The sequence below is a fragment of the Pristiophorus japonicus genome, chromosome 14 (genome assembly GCF_044704955.1).
Source record: "Pristiophorus japonicus isolate sPriJap1 chromosome 14, sPriJap1.hap1, whole genome shotgun sequence".
Lineage (NCBI taxonomy): Eukaryota > Metazoa > Chordata > Chondrichthyes > Pristiophoridae > Pristiophorus > Pristiophorus japonicus.
The window spans coordinates 107,725,167-107,742,051 of NC_091990.1; the positions used below are offsets into that span (position 1 = coordinate 107,725,167).

The window sequence follows — 16,885 nt, forward strand, 5'->3', positions numbered from 1 at the left end:
CTGGAGTATTGTGTCCAATTCTGGGCACCGCACTTTAGGAAGGACGTGAAAGTTTTGGAGAGGGTGCAGAGAAGGTTTACTGGAACGGTTCCAGGGGATGAAGGACTTCAGTCATGTGGGGAGACTGGAGATGCTGGGTTTGTTCTCCTTAATTAAGGGGGGAGATTTACTAGAGATCTTCCAAATTAGGAGGGGTTTTATTAGGATAGATTGAGAGAAGCTCTTTTCACCGATAGGAGGGTCTGTAACCAGAGGGCACAGATTTAAGATAATTGGCAAAAGAACCATTTTCTTTTCACGCAGCGAGTTGTTGTGATCAGGAACGCGCTGCCTGAAAGGGCGGTGGGAGCAGATTCAATAGTGACTTTCAAATGGGAATTGGATAAATACTTGAAAAGGGAATAATTTGCAGGGCTGTGGGGAAAGAGCCGTGGGAGTGGGACTGATTGGATCGCTCTTTCACAGAGCCGGCACAGGCTCGATGGGCCGAATGTCCTCTTTCTGTGCTGTATGATTCGATGATGGCGGGAGACATTTAGTGAGATGCAGGAAATGGCACTGTGCCCGCACAGGAAGAGGAAGTGCACCAGAATGACTGTTTGCTTAAAGCGGACGGGCACAATCGAAGGGTCAGAGTGGGAATAAATCCTGGATTTATCCTAGTGGATACAAACGAACCCAATTTAGATTTCGGCTCCTGATTGCAGGCTGCCTCGCTAAGTGTGGGACGTATGATGGAAGCCAGATTTACTTGTGGAAAAGCAATGCAGTGACCCAGCAAAGCCAGCTGATAACGTCTAAATTCCGGAGATGTGGATTGGCACCTTAAATGGGAACGGAAGTCGATTGGCAATAGCACAGGGCTAGATCCCAGCTTTATTCCTTGCATTTTAGGCTCTGTGCTATTTAGAGCTGATATCCCTATAGTCCGGGCTGGATTCTGAGCGGTTTTGCATTGCGGGGACCCAGACATGACTGTCGGGCGATGATAACGAGCGAACACCATCATAATCGGATGAATTCTTCTATCTGCTACTGAATGCAGGCGTTTATTCTCAACAGATCATCAGCTCAGCTAAAACACAGAGCACTGGCGTATGAATGGGTCAACGCCCAGTGATGGCGCCAAGTTTTAGACTCTAGTCTCCCAAACAGGGGTGGGAGTGTAGTGGTTATGTAAGTGGACGGGCAAGTCAGTGGATTGAGAGTTGAATTCAGTAAATCTGGTGAACAGCCAGAAACTGCGGACTCCATCCCTCTCCCCGACATCTGTCCCAGGCTGAACCACACCGCTCCCAACCTTCGTGTCTTATGTGACCCCGAAATTAGCTTCCGACCACATATCCACTCCATCACCAAGATCGCCTATTTCCATCTCCATAACATCGCCCGCCTCCGCCCCTGCCTCAGCTCATCCACTGCTGAAACCCTCATCCATGCCTTTGTTACCTCCAAACTTGACTATTTCAACACACACCTGGCTGGCCTCCCATATTCTACCCTACGTAAACTTGAGCTCATCCAAAACTCGGCAGCCCGTGTCCTAACTCGCACCAAGTCCCGCTCACCCATCACCCCTGTACTCGCTGACCTACACTGGCTCCCGGTTAAGCAACGCCTCAATTTCAAAATTCTCATCCCTGTTTTCAAATCCCTCTATGGCCTCGCCCCTTCCTATCTCTGTAATCTCCTCCAGCCCCACAACCCCAGAGATCTCTGCGCACATCTAATTCTGCCCTCTTGAGCATCCCTGATTATAATCGCTCAGCCATTGGTGGCCGTGCCTTCTGTTACCTAGGCCCCAAGCTTTGGAACTCCCTGCCTAAACCTCTCCGCCTCTCTACCTCTCTCTCCTCCTTCAAGACGCTCCTTAAAACCTGCCTCTTTGACCAAGCTTTTGGTCACCTGCCATAATGTTTTCTTAACTGGCTCGATGTAAAAAATATTTTTTTAAACTAAATTTTTTTGACTTCTAACACTCCTGTGAAATGCCTTGGGACGTTTTACTACATTAAAGGTGCTATATAAAGACAAGTTGTTATTGAGAGAGTTCCAGATTTCCACCACCCTTTGTGTGATGAAGTGCTTCCTGACCTCACCGCTGAACGGTCTGGCTCTAATTTTAAGGTTGTGCCCCCTTGTTCTGGACTCCCCCCACCAGAGGAAATAATTTATCTCGGTGCGATTTTAACCCTGCCCATCTGGTGAGAATGGAGCAGGTTGCGGGGGTGGGTGCTAAATTACCTTCCCCTTAACACCCTCTCAAGTAACATAATAGTGGGCAGTACTCTTACCTCTGGGTCAGAAAGTAATGGGTTCAAATCCCACTCCAGACACTTGAGCACATAAACCTAGGCTGACACTATAGTGCAGTTCTGAGGGAGTCTTTCAGATGCAACGTTAAACCGAGGTCCCCATCTGCTCACTCAGGTTAATGTAAAAGATCCCATGGCACTAGCTACTGGGTTCCACCGGTGTCCTGGCCAATATTTATCCCTCAATCAGCATTACTGAAACAGATTATCTGGTGGTTATCACATTGCTGCTTGTGGGAGCTTGCTGGACGCAAATTGAAAGAAGAAAGAAAGGCTTTCATTTCTATCTTCTTCTTAGCGGTCCCTCAAATCGAGGATTTTGCTTCCACACCAAAAAGGGATGAGTTCACAGGTGTTTCAATGAAGGACCTGATATTCCAGGTCCCAAACTACATATTGAAGGGTGGAAGATGCGTGGAATTTTTTTTCAAGCACCACACGGGCTTGACAGAGCTAGGTCTTGGTCCAGTGGCAAGGATTAACCAAGACGACTGGAGTCCAGCTCTGCTGCATGGACCTAGTGCGCACACATATCGCATTGTGGGCTGACCCTGGGCCCCGATCACATCACTCTGCAATCTTATGCCGCTCCTGCTGTATCTGCCCACGCTCCAATCACAGACCTGGGTTATGGTGATGTCCAATCCAGTCGCACTCATCACAGCCTTCACCCTCCTGCACCAGCTTGAGCTGCTCCCTGGATTGGTATGCCTTCATGCTGCTCCGAGGCCACCACTCACCGCTCCTTTTAAGGCTCCGACCTGCCGCAGATGTTCCCACGCAGGTCTATACTTCTGTAGCGCCTTTCATAACCACCGGACATCTCATAGCACTTTACAGCCAATGAAGTAGTTACTGTTGCAATGTGGGAAATGCGGCAGCCAACTTGCACTCAGCAAGCTCCCACAAACCAATGTGAGAATGACCAGATAATTTTTTTTGTTATGTTGATTGAGGGACAAATATTGACCCAGGACACCGGGGATAACTCCCCTGCTCTTCTTCGAAATAGTGCCTTTACGTCCACTTGAGAGGGCAGATTGGGCCTCGGTGTAACGTCTCATCCGAAAGATGGCACCTCTGACAGTGCAGCGCTCCCTCAGCACTGCACTGGGAGTGTTGGCGTAGATTTTTGTGCTCAAGTGTCTGGAGTGGGACTTGAACCCACAACCTGCTGTCTCAGAGCTGAGTGTGCTGCCCAGTGAGCCACAGCTGACACTGATAATTAGCTGCCCTGTTTCCCACATTACAACAGTGATTACATTTCAAAAAGTACTTGATTGGCTGTAAAGCGCTTTGGGACATCCTGAGGTTGTGAAAGGCGCTGTAGACATGCAAGTTCCTTTTTCCTTACTTTTACCATTAGCTTTTCAGGGCATCTGAGGGGGATTGACAGGGTAGATGCTGAGAGGATGTTTTCCCTTGGCTGGAGTGTTTAGAACCAGGGGGCACAGACTTGGGATAAGGGGTTGCTCATTTAAGACAGATGAGGAGGAATTTCTTCACTTAGAGGGTTGTGAATCTGTGGAATTCTCTACCCCAGAGGGCTGTGGATGCTGAATCTCTGAATATATTCAAGGCTGAGATCGATAGATTTTTGGACTCTCGGGGAATCAAGGGATATGGGGATCGGGCGGGGAAGTGGAGTTGAGGTCGAAGATCAGCCATGATCTTATTGAATGGTGGAGCAGGCTCGAGGGGCCGTGTGGTCTGCTCCTGCTCCTAATTCTTATGTTCGTAAGAGCTAGTTTTTAAAAAGTGATTCTGGGAGCTGTCCTGGACTGAGAGTTTCTGGCTGTGCTTACTCTGTGAGGCAGCAGTTCCTGCAGCCGTTGGACAGCAAACATTCCAGACACAGGTTTCATGCTGTGCAAACCACATCTCTCTTTGTCTTGGCAAGCCTGTCTCCACTATCTGCCGTAATCGGAGGACACAGATTTGAAATAATTGGCAGACGGACCAGAGAGGAAGGACATTTTTATTGCACCACGAGTTTTGGTGATGTGGAATGCACTGAGGGTCTCGTCGCTCATGGAGGTCGCAGATGTCCTGTTGCCTTCGCTGCACTGTTATCGGCTCGCTCTCCCGGCACATTACAGTGTTAGACATTTTTGAACTGAAGAGTGCGAGGCACGCCACAAGATGCAAATCGGTCCCTGATATTATCGGGGTCTCCTTGCTGCAGTTCGAGGGCCCAGTAGTATTTTCTGCTTTAAATGTAGATCTTAAATGATTTGACTAGTACAGGGAACGATGTAAATACGTTATGCAAATCTGATGATTAACGCCTTGCACAGCTTAACGAGATTTGGGTTTTGGAGAACAGGTTTCAGTCAGGTTGGAATTGTGGTTTGTTGGCTTTTGAAATGGGAAGTAGAGAAAAACATCTCTAATATTACTGGGAAACTTGCACTGGCAGCTCTGAGGAGGGAGTGTCGAGACCAGACACGCTTTATTGTTAATCCCCCACGAGAACTCTACACAATACACTGTTGAAAAATCAGCATTAGTCTGGACCATTGTGTTGCACAGCTCCTTGTCCCAACTATCTATATCGATAATGTGCGTGCGTGTGTATGTATGTGAGTCTAGTATCCCGCATGCCCGATACTAGACTCCCGAAACAAGCGCTCTACACCGAGCTCCGTCATGGCAAGCGATCCCCAGGAGGGAAGAGAAAACGCTTCATGGACACCCTAAAAAAAAAATGTAACATCCCCACCGACACCTGGGAATCCCTGGCCCAAGACCGCTCACAGTGCAGGAGAAGCATCCGAGAAGGTACCGAACACTTCGAGTCTCTTCGCCGGGAGCACGTGGAAGCCAAGCAGTAAAAAAAAAATGCACCAGTAGCTGTTTGTCAGGAAATTTGAGCTGGAGACAGATCACAAACCCCTAACGTCCCTTTGGCCGACAACAAGGCCATAAATGCAAATGCATCGGCCCGCATACAGAGGTGGGCACTTACGTTAGCCGCCTATGACTACACAATTCGGCACAGACCGGGCACTGAAAACTGTGCCGATGCACTCAGCAGGCTAACACTAGCCACCACTGAGGGGGCAGCTGAGCATGATGCTGAGATGGTCATGGCTGTTGAAGCTTTCGAAAGCGAAGGCTCACCTGTGACAGCCCGTCAGATTAAGGTCTGGACAAATAAAGACCCACTACTGTCTTTAGTGAAAAAATGTGTCCTGAATGGGGACTAGGCAGCCATGTACGGGGCATGCCCTGAGGAATTTAAAACGTTTCATAGGCGCAAGAATGAACTCTCGATTCAGGCCGATTGCCTACTGTGGGAAAACTGAGCAGTCATGCCCCAGAAGGGCAGAGAGGTGTTCATCAGAGAACTTCACAATGAGCACCCGGGCATTGTCATGATGAAGGCAATTGCCAGGTCACACGTTTGGTGGCCAGGGATAGATGCAGATCTGGAACTTTGTGTTCGCAGGTGCAACACGTGTGCTCAGCTAAGCAACGCACCCAGGGAAGCCCCCCTTAGCCCCTGGTCCTGGCCTGCCAAGCCATGGTCACGCATCCATGCAGGTCCTTTCATGGGAAAAATGTTTTTGGTTGTAGTAGATGCCTACTCCAAATGGATTGAGTGTGCCATTTTAAATTCAAGCACATCCTCTGCCATGGTAGAAAGTCTACGGGCAATATTCGCCGCCCATGGTCTACTGGACGTCTTGGTCAGCGACAATGGCCTGTGCTTCACAAGCCCTGAATTCCAGGACTTCTTGGCAGGCAATGGAATCAACCATGTCAGAACAGCACCGTTCAAGCCGGCTTCAAACGGCCAGGCGGAACGAGCATTGCAGATAATCAAACGGGGGATGCTCAGAATCAAAGGGGGTTCCCTACAAAGCCGCTTATCACGCCTCCTGTTGGCCAATAGATCCCAACCACACTCGCTCACAGGGGTTCCACCCGCAGAGCTGCTAATGAAAAGGACGCTCAAAACTAGGTTATCCCTTATACACCCTACCATGAAAGAAATTGTTGAGAGCAGGCGTCGGTGACTACCATGACAGGAATGCTAGGGTGCGATGTATTGATGCCAATGACCCTGTTTTTGTCATTAATTACGCTGCAGGGCCCAAATGGCTTGCAGGCACTGTGATTGCCAAAGATGGGAATAGGGTTTTAGTAGTTAAACTTACCAATGGACAAATCTGCCGCAAACACGTGGATCAAACAAAAAGGAAGGTTCAGCAACCCCATAGAAGAAGCAGAGGAAGAACACGACGTAGAGTTTACTCCACCACAGGTGACCGAACACCGGAACCAAGCGGAGGAGAGCCCAGTCACTGTGGGCTGTCCGGACAGGCCTGAGGCACCGCAAACAGCAGACACTCAGGCCAGCGCCCAACAACCGGAGCCCCAACTCAGGTGCTCTACAAGGGAGCGTAAGCCACCAGAGAGACTCAACCTGTGATCCCAATAAGACTTTGGGGGGGAGTTGATGTCATGTATTCAACTGTCATTGTAACCCACGTATAAGCTGACCTAAATGGTACACCTTGAGAACACTGACCACAGGGGGCGAACTTGTGGGAGACACTCCTAACCTGGACTTTCCGGTATAAAAGGGGAAGCTCCACCCACCGTCTGTCTCTTGAGGTCTTGGTAATAAAGGTAACTGGTCACAGAGTGATCTTCTCTCAAGTATGGGCCTCGTGTGCATTTCTACTGTATAGTAAGGACATATTAAAGTCGACATTTGTCTCCGTTCCAAACATCATTTAGGCACCGAGTAACGGAACAAGTTCCTGCACCAGGCAAGGCTTTATTTGGAATTTTGCAGAATTATTTCAGTTTTTTTTATTTAAAAAGTGTCAGCCGTGCCTCAGTGGGTAGCACTCTGACCTCTGTGTTACAAGGTCGTGGGTTCAAGTCCCACTCCAGAGACCCTAGTACATATTCCAAGCTGACACTCTCAATCGGCGGGGCAGTGCTGAGGGAGCACTACACTGTCGGAGGGGCAGTGCTGAGGGAGCGCTGCACTGTCGGAGGGGCAGTGCTGAACTGTCGGAGGGGCAGTGCTGAGGGAGCGCTGCACTGTCGGAGGGGCAGTGCTGAGGGAGCGCTGCACTGTTGGAGGGGGAGTACTGAGGGAGCGCCGCACTGTCGAAGGGGCTGCCTTTTGGATAAGACGTTAAACCGAGCACAGGTGGATGTAAAAGATCCCACAGTCAGTATTCGAAGCACAGCAGGGGAGCCAATATTTATCCCACAACCAGTATCACTAAAAAGCACCGCTCCTTACGGCACCCACTAGTTACAGCCTGCCAACCCGAAAATGACCCGTTTATTCCTACTCTCTGTTTTCTGTCTGTTAACCATGCTAATATAATGCCCCCAATCCCATGAACCCTAATTTTGTTTAATAACCTTTTAATAAGAACATAAAAAACAGGAGCAGGAGTAGGCCCCACAGCCCCTCGAGCCTGCTCCGCCATTCAATGAGATCATCGACTTCAACTCCACTTCCCTGCCTGATCTGCATATCCCTTGATTGCCCTCAACTCCAAATTTCTATATCTCGGCCTTAAATATAATCAGAGACTCTGCATCCACAGCCCTCTGGGGCAGAGAATTCCAAAGATTCACAATCCTCTCAGTGAGGAATAGTTGTAGACACTCCAGCCAGAGGAAACAATCTCTCAGCATCTACCCTGTCAATCAACAAATGCAACATCCCCACTGACACCTGGGAGTCCCTGGCCAAAGACCGCCCTAAGTGGAGGAAGAGTATCCAGGAGGGCGCTGAGCACCTCGAGTCTCGTCGCCGAGAGCATGCAGAAATCAAGCGCAGGCAGCGGAAGGAGCGTGCAGCAAACCAGACTCCCCACCCACCCTTTCCTTCAACCACTGTTTGTCCCACCTGTGACAGAGACTAATTCCCATATTGGACTGCACAGCCACCTGAGGACTCACTTTTCGAGTGGAAGCAAGTCTTCCTCGATTTCGAGGGACTGCCTATGATGATGATGATGAGTTCTGGACACTCCAGCCAGGAGAAACAATCTCTCAGCACCTTCCCTGTCGATCAAAGTTTCAATGAGATTATCTCTCATTATGCTAAACTCCAGAGAGTATAGGCCTTTTCTACACAGTCTCTGATCATAAGACAGCCCTCTCATCCCAGGAATCGGTCTAGTGAACCTTTGTTGCACCACCTCCAGGCAAGTATATCCTTCCTTAGATAAGGAGACCAAAACTGTGCACAGCACTCCTTGTGTGGCACTTTATCGAATGCTTTCTGAAAATCCAATTGCACCACATCCACTGGTTCCCCCTTAACTATTCTACTAGTTAAACCTCAAAAGACTCTCACAAATCATCTGATCATCATGTCACAGCTGTTTGCCAATGTAGGGACTGTTGATGGCAGTTGCCGTGTATGGAGCTCAACTGAAGCCGGGATTTGACTCTGATATGCTATCCATAGTGAATAGATTCTGACAGGTGGTGTCTGAAAAAGAGCCAGTTGAGCGAGGTAGTGCAGAACACTCGGTGCCTGTCGAATCCTTGAGTCAATACCTTCGGAGGCGCTGGTGCCTCGCTGCGTTTTCAACTGGAACCCTTTTGCCAAAGGTGTGTTGATGGCTTTGCCTTGGCTCGAACACAAACACACGAGTGTGGGAAAAGGCCAGGGTTTGCGACCCCTGTCTGAGTGTGTAGCTTTACCCAATTCTACCCAGCTCTGCTCGTTCTCCTTCATGGCTGTAGTCACGTTCTCAGTCAGGGAGCGTGCAGGATTGCTGCCCTGTGTTTACACAGCACTGGGAGGAGTAGATGAAGGAGTCCTCCAGGGATGTGTGTTTGTTGTTTGCAAGCTCTGCTCTGGAACTTTCAACGGCTGATTGCTCAGTTTACTTGCCCTTTGCTTTCCTATCTTTGAAAAAAAAATTTAACAACAGGATGGTTTGAACCATCCCGCCCACGTTGCCATGGAGATCGAAAATGTAATGAATCAATACAGCACAGAAGGAGGCCATTCGGCCCATCGTGCCTGTGCCGGCTCTTTGAAAGAGCGAACCAATTAGTTCCCCCCCCCCCCCCCCCTCCCCTCGCTCTTTTCCTATAGCCTTTGTAAAATTGGGATCACAAGTCACACGCAGATACCCAAAGGGTCTTGGGAGTTAAAAGGCATTTTATTAAGGGAGCGATAGTTCAAATATAGTCAAACACCATACACAATCAGGATAGACATAGTAGCCATACGACCACGACAAGTAGCTGGTACTCGTCCCGATCAGGCAGACGGTTGGTGGCACGAACAGTTCTTATCTTCACCGTCTGCCCTGAAACACCTTCTGGGTCTTTCTTTTATTTTATTTTTAGGGGTGGGCCTAGTGTAGGATATGGACAGGACCATTTAACCTGTAATATGTCGGGTTCTTTGTCTTAACTCATGGGTGAAACCCTCCTCTTCACATTTATCCTCCCAGGATCGGAGTCACACAGGCCATTCTTGGCCTTCAGATGTCTGGAGCTGCCTGCTATCAGTTATTGATGCTCACGCTGTTCAAGTCACTTTAGCTATTGTACCGTGGAATGAATCCTTCAATTCTAACACCAATCTGAAGAGACTTTTTGGTCTCAAGTTATTTCTTCCACCTTGCAAATTTTTTCTTTTCAAGTATTTATCCAATTCTCTTTTTCAAAGTTACTCTTGAATCTGCTCCCACCGCCCTTTCAGGCAGCGCGTTCCCGATCACAACAACTCGCTGCGTAAAAACAAATTCTCCTCATCTCCCCCTCTGGTTCTTTTACCAATTATCTTCAATCTGTGTCCTCTGGTTACCCACCCTCCTGCCACTGGAAACATGAAGAGGAGCAGTTTGGAGCGCGAGGCTGCAGCTGTGGGCAAATCAAAAAAAGCTCACCACCGCAGCAACAGAATCAATAACGCGGAGGTCGGAATCTGTGAGGAGCGGAGGTAAGAAGAGGAGAGGAGGGTCGAGGTACGGAGGAGCGGAGAGGTCAGAGCCCAGAGGTAGAGCAGCGTGGGCAAGACCAAGGGAAGGCGCAGCACGGGCCAATAGCAAGGCTGTGAGGTCATGTGGCTCATATTGCGTACTATGAATTACACATAGAGCTCCTGTGGGAAGGAGGAAGGAGAGGACAGTAGGAGTATGTTTGAGTTTGTGTGTATGTATTGGCACATGCGGCGGAGCCCCTTGCCACTGGACCAAGACCTTGCTCCGTCAAAGCCCGTGTGGTGGCTGGTGTGCAACGCCCACCCCACGTTAAAAGAATTCACGCACAGGCATCTTCCACTGTTTAAAATGAATTCATCAGTCACCTGAGTACTCATTTTTAGTGTGGAAGCAAGTCATCCTCGACCCCGAGGGACTGCCTAAGATGAGAGACTGGAAACAGTTTCTCCCTATTTACTCGCTCAAAACCCCTCATGATTTTGAATGCTTGTTTTAAATCTCCTCTGAAGCTTCTCTGCTCCAAGGAGAACAACCCCAGCTTCTCCAGTCTCTCCGCATTAACTGAACCTGCAGTGTTCCCTGAATTTGGCACGGAAGCTAAATCGCATCGTGCACTGGATTAAGAAATAACATGAGAGGCAAAGATCACTTTAAACTCGGTGCCTGACTTATGAAACATAAACTACCAGGGTAAGCACAGTTCATAATTAAACAAGTAAACAACAGGCTATGTGTCCTAAGCGCTGGAATTCGCTCCCTAAACCTCTCTACCACTCCTCCTTAAAACCTGCCATTTTGAGCAAGCTTTTGGTCACCTGTCCTAATGTTTCTTCAGCGTGGCTTGCTGTCAAATTTTATTTGAAAATTGCTCCTGTGAAGGACCTTGGGCTGGTTTACTACATTAAAGGCGTGATATAAATATCCATTATCATAGGTAGTCCCTTGGAATCGAGGAAGTCTTGCTTCCACTGTAAAAGTGAGTTCTCAGGTGGCTGTACAGTGCAATACGGGAATTACAGTCTCTGTCACAGGTGGGACAGACAGTGGTTGGAGGAAAGGGTGGGTGGGGAGTCTGGTTTACCGCACGCTCCTTCCGCTGCCTGCGCTTGCTTTCTGCATGCTCTCGGCGACGAGACTCGAGGTGCTCAGCACCCTCCCGGATGCTCTTCCTCCACTTTGGGCGGTCTTGTGCCAGGGATTCCCAGGTGCCGGTGGGGATGTTGCACTTTATCAAAGAACCTTTGAGGGTGTCCATGAAACGTTTCCTCTGCCCACCTGGGGATCGCCTGCCGTGTAGGAGTTCCGAGTAGAACGCTTGCTTTGCGTTACAAGCTGTTGTTTTACTGTGCTCAGTTTTGTCTGATTACGGCTCTGTGAAGAGCTGTGGTAGGTTTGCCGCTGATCAAGGTGCTGTTACTTACTGAATGCTTGGTACCGCTGATGACCTTGGAATACACTTCATTGGTGAAAAATAAGAATATAAGAATTAGGAGCAGGAATAGCCCATACGGCCCCTCGAGCCTGCTCCGCCATTCAATGAGATCATGGCGGATTTTCTACCTCATCTCCACTTTGAGGATGTAACAAGCAGGGTGGATAAGGGGGAACCAATAGATGTCATGTATTTGGATTTCCAGACGGCATTCGATAAGGTGCCATATAAAAGGTTGCTGCACAAGCTAAAAAGTTCATGGGGTTGGGGGTAATATATAAACATGGATAGATGATTTGCTAACTAACAGAAAACAGAGTGTCGGGATAAATGGGTCATTTTCCGGTTGGCAAACAGTAACTAGTGGGCTGCTGCAGGGATTGGTACTGGGTCCTCAACTATTTACAACCTATATTAATGATTTGAATGAAGGGACCGAGAGTAATGTAGCCATGTTTGCAGAAGATACAAAGATGGGTGGGAAAGCAAATTGTGTGGAGGACACAAAAAACCTGCAAAGGGATATAGACAGGCTAAGTAAGTGGGTAAAAATTTGGCAGATGAAGTATAATGTGGGAAAATGTGAGGTTATCCACTTTGGCAGAAAAAACAGAAAATCAATTATAATTTAAATGGAGAAAAATTGCTAAGTGCCGCAGGACAGGAGGACCTGGGGGCCCTTGTGCATGAAACAAAAAAAAGTGAGTATGCAGGTACAGCAAGTGATCAGGAAGGCAAATGGAATGTTGGCCTTTATTGCAAGGGGGATAGAGTATAAAAGCAGAGAAGTCCTGCTCCAACTGTACAGGGTATTCGTAATGCCACACCTGAAATGCTGCATCCAGTTTTGGTCTCCGTATTTAAAGAACGATATACTTGCAATGGAGGTTGTTCAGAGAAGGTTCACTAGGTTGATTCCGGAGATGAGGAGGTTGACTTATGAAGATAGGTTGAGTAGGCTGGGCCTATATTCATTGGAGTTCAGAAGAATGAGAGGTGATCTTATAAAAACATATAAGATAATGAGGGAGCTCGACAAGGTGGATGCAGAGAGGATATTTCAACTCCTAGGGGAAGCTAAAACTAGGGGGCATAGTCTGAGAATAAGGAGCCGTCCATTTAAAACTGAGACAAGGAGGAATTTCTTCTCTGAGGGTTGTAAATCTGTGGAATTCTCTGCCCCAGAGAGCTGTGGAGGCTGGGTTATTGAATATATTTCAGGTGGTGATAGACAGATTTTTGAGTGATAAGTGAATAAAGGGTTATGGGGAGCTGGCAGGGAAGTGGAGGTAAGTCCATGATCAGATAAGCCATGATCTTATTGAATGGTGGATCAGGCTCGAGGGGCCAGGTGGTCTACTCCTGCTCCTATTTCTTATGTTCTTATCATACAGATTTAGCATAACTTCACTAGTTTTCAATTCTTTCCCTCTGGAAATAAACTCCAGTGCTTGGTTTGCTTTTTTAAATTCATTATTAACCTATGTCGCTACTTTCAGTGATTTGTGTATTTGTACTACTAGACCCCTTTGTACCTCTACCCACCTCGATGCTTATTTCCACATAATGGGCCCAAGTTTCCACATGATTCGCGCCTGATTTTTAGGAGCAACTGGTGGAGAACGGACTATTTTAGAAATCGCAATTCTCCACATTTTTTTTTCTGCAGTTCTAGTCAGGTAGAACAGTTCTAGTTTAGAACAGAATTTTTTCTTCAAAAGGGGGTGTGTCCGGCCACTGACGCCTGATTTGAAAGTTTCCACAGTGAAAATGTACTCCAAACTAAAGTAGAATGGAGCCAGTGAAGATTTTTGTAGAACTGAAAAAACCTGTTCGACACATTAAAAAATCAGGCGCAGGTTACAAATTAGGCGTCCAGAACGAAGTGAGGGGGAAGGGAACTCATTAAATTCGACAATAAATCCTTATTTATAGTTCTACAAATATTATACAAATAAATCCAACCTGAATAAACATTTATAAGCCAAGAAAAGATTAAATAAACCATCTTCCTACCTGTGTGAAAGTGCTTCAGCCAGGGAGAATTCTGCAGCTCTTCGTGCCGCTGAGCGAGAGAGGGGAGAGAGAGAAGGGGAGAGGGAGGGAGAGAGAGAGAGAGAGAGAGAAGGGGAGAGGGAGGGAGGGAGAGAGAGAAGGGGAGAGGGAGGGAGGGAGAGAGAGAAGGGGAGAGGGAGGGAGGGAGAGAGAGAAGGGGAGAGGGAGGGAGGGAGAGAGAGAAGGGGAGAGGGAGGGAGGGAGAGAGAGAAGGGGAGAGGGAGGGAGGGAGAGAGAGAAGGGGAGAGGGAGGGAGGGAGAGAGAGAAGGGGAGAGGGAGGGAGGGAGAGAGAGAAGGGGAGAGGGAGGGAGGGAGAGAGAGAAGGGGAGAGGGAGGGAGGGAGAGAGAGAAGGGGAGAGGGAGGGAGGGAGAGAGAGAAGGGGAGAGGGAGGGAGGGAGAGAGAGAAGGGGAGAGGGAGGGAGGGAGAGAGAGAAGGGGAGAGGGAGGGAGGGAGAGAGAGAAGGGGAGAGGGAGGGAGGGAGAGAGAGAAGGGGAGAGGGAGGGAGGGAGAGAGAGAAGGGGAGAGGGAGGAAGAGAGAAGAGAGAGAGAGAGAGGGGGGGGGTCGGGGAACAGGAGCGGGTGTCGGGTGGGTGGGGGGGGGGAGCGGGTGTCGGGTGGGTGGGGGAGGGGGGAGCGGGTGTCGGGTGGGTGGGGGGGGGGGAGCGGGTGTCGGGTGGGTGGGGGGGGGAGAGCGGGTGTCGGGTGGGGGGGGGAGAGCGAGTGTCGGGTGGGTGGGGGGGGGAGAGCGGGTGTCGGGTGGGTGGGGGGGGAGAGCGGGTGTCGGGTGGGTGGGGGGGGGGAGAGCGAGTGTCGGGTGGGTGGGGGGGGGGGAGAGCGAGTGTCGGGTGGGTGGGGGGGGAAGCGAGTGTCGGGTGGGTGGGGGGGGGGAAGCGAGTGTCGGGTGGGTGGGGGGTGAGAGCGAGTGTCGGGTGGGTGGGGGGGGCAGAGCGAGTGTCGGGTGGGTGGGGGGGGCAGAGCGAGTGTCGGGTGGGTGGGGTGGGGGAGAGCGAGTGTCGGGTGGGTGGGGTGGGGGAGAGCGAGTGTCGGGTGGGTGGGGGGAGGAGCGGGTGTCGGGTCGGAGGTAGGGGGGTAGAGCCGGGGTCGGGTCGGGGGGGGGGGGAGCGGGCGTCGGGTCGGGGGGGGGAGCGGGCCTCGGGTCGGGGCGGGGAGCGGGTCTCGGGTCGGGGCGGGGGGGAGCGGGTCTCGGGGGTCGGGGCGGGGGGGGGGGGGAGAGAGCGGGTGTCGGGTCGGGGGAGGGAGCGGGTCTCGGGTCTCGGGCGGGGCGGGGGGGGGGAAGAGAGCGGGTGTCGGGTCGGGGCGGAGGGGGGGAGCGGGTGTCGGGTCTTGGTCGGGGCGGGGGGGGGGCAGTGGGTGTCGGGTCTGGGTCGGGGCGGGGGGGTGGGAGCGGGTGTCTGGTCTCGGTCGGGTCGGGGCGGGGCGGGGAAGGGGCGGCAGTGGGTGTCGGGTCTGGGTCGGGGCGGGGGGGTGGGAGCGGGTGTCGGGTCTCGGTCGGGGCGGGGGGGGGGCAGTGGGTGTCGGGTCTGGGTCGGGGCGGGGGGGTGGGAGCGGGTGTCGGGTCTCGGTCGGGGCGGGGGGGGGGCAGTGGGTGTCGGGTCTGGGTCGGGGCGGGGGGGTGGGAGCAGGTGTCGGGTCTCGGTCGGGGCGGGGGGGAGCGGGTCTCGGGTGTCGGGTCGGGGGGGGGGGGGAGAGCGGGTGTCGGGGCGGGGGGGCGGGGGGGGGGAGAGCGGGTGTCGGGGCGGGGGGGGGGGGAGCGGGGGTCGGGTCTGGTCGGCGGGGGGGAGTGAGTGTCCGGTCTGGTCGGGCGGGGAGCAGGAGCTGGCCGTGGGAGGAGCCTCATTCACGCAGCCCCAGTGAGGCCATTGGGCCAGGGCTAGGGGCTGCGTGCTTCGGGCCCCTCCCACACAGTTCGGCACCTGGAGCTACTGCACATGCGTGCCGACTGTAGCGTGCATGTGCAGAGGTCCCGGCACTGTTTTCAGCGCTGGGACCTGGCTCCGCCCCCCCCCACAGCTCGTGCTGACTGCGCCGAGGGCCACAGGACCTGTAAGTCGGTGGAGAATACCGAGGATTTTTTTAGGCGCTGTTTTAGGCGCGAAAAACGGGCGCCCAGCTCGGAGGGGCGTCCGTTTTTTTTCTTGTAGAAACTTGGGCCCATAATGTGACCATCTTATTATTCTTACCAAAATGTAATGTCGCACACTTATCTATCTTGAAATTTATTTGCCAATTTTATGCTGTTATATATCTATTAACTCTTCAAAGAATTCAATGAGTTTGGTCAAGCAAGACTTTCCATTTTGTAATTCATGCTGACTATTATATTTTTACATCACTTTTGCAGTAGGACAGTCAATTTATGCACAGCAAGCTCCCACAAAAAGCAACGTGATAATAACCAGATTATCTATTTTAATGTTCGTTGAGGGATAAATATTGGCCAGGACAGCGGGGAAAACTCCCCTGCTCTTCTTCAAAATAGTGGCCGTGGGATCTTTTACATCCACCCGAGAGACAGCAGTCTTTTTAACGGTTTAGCATCTCATCTGAAAGACAGCACCTCTGATAGTACAGCACTTCCTCAGTACTGCCCCTCCAACAGTCCCTCAGTACTGCCCTTCCGACGGTGCTGCGCTCCCTCAGTACTGCGCCTCCGACAGTGCAGCACTCCCTCAGTACTGCCCCTCCAACAGTCCCTCAGTACTGCCCTTCCGACGGTGCTGCGCTTCCTCAGTACTGCCCCTCCGACAGTGCAGCACTCCCTCAGTACTGCACTGAAGTGTTGGTCTAGATTATGTGCTCAAATGTCTGGAGTGGAACTTGAACCCACAGCCTTCTGACTTTACAAAGAAGTCAGATAAACAGTGATTTTGACGAACTCCCTAAAACAAAAGTACAGTAATATAAAATCCACATCCTCTTGCAGCAGATCTGTCTAGCACTCTGGTAATGCTACTTAAATGTACAGACGTGATCATTAGTTCATAAGTATGCCTCCTTAGTCATATTACATTGCAGGCAGCAAATCACTCATCATCATAGGCCCAAAAATCCCAGCCTCCAGGGTCCGGACGGAGTGTCTACGAACTCGGGAAGGCATTGCAAAAGCTGGT

General features: G+C 50.9%; 1 protein-coding gene across 10 annotated transcripts in view; it reads left to right on the forward strand.

Moving 5' to 3' along the window:
* Nucleotides 1–16,885, forward strand: part of mical2b (microtubule associated monooxygenase, calponin and LIM domain containing 2b) — a 403,033-nt gene that overhangs the window by 93,613 nt on the left and 292,535 nt on the right. The window lies entirely within an intron of this gene.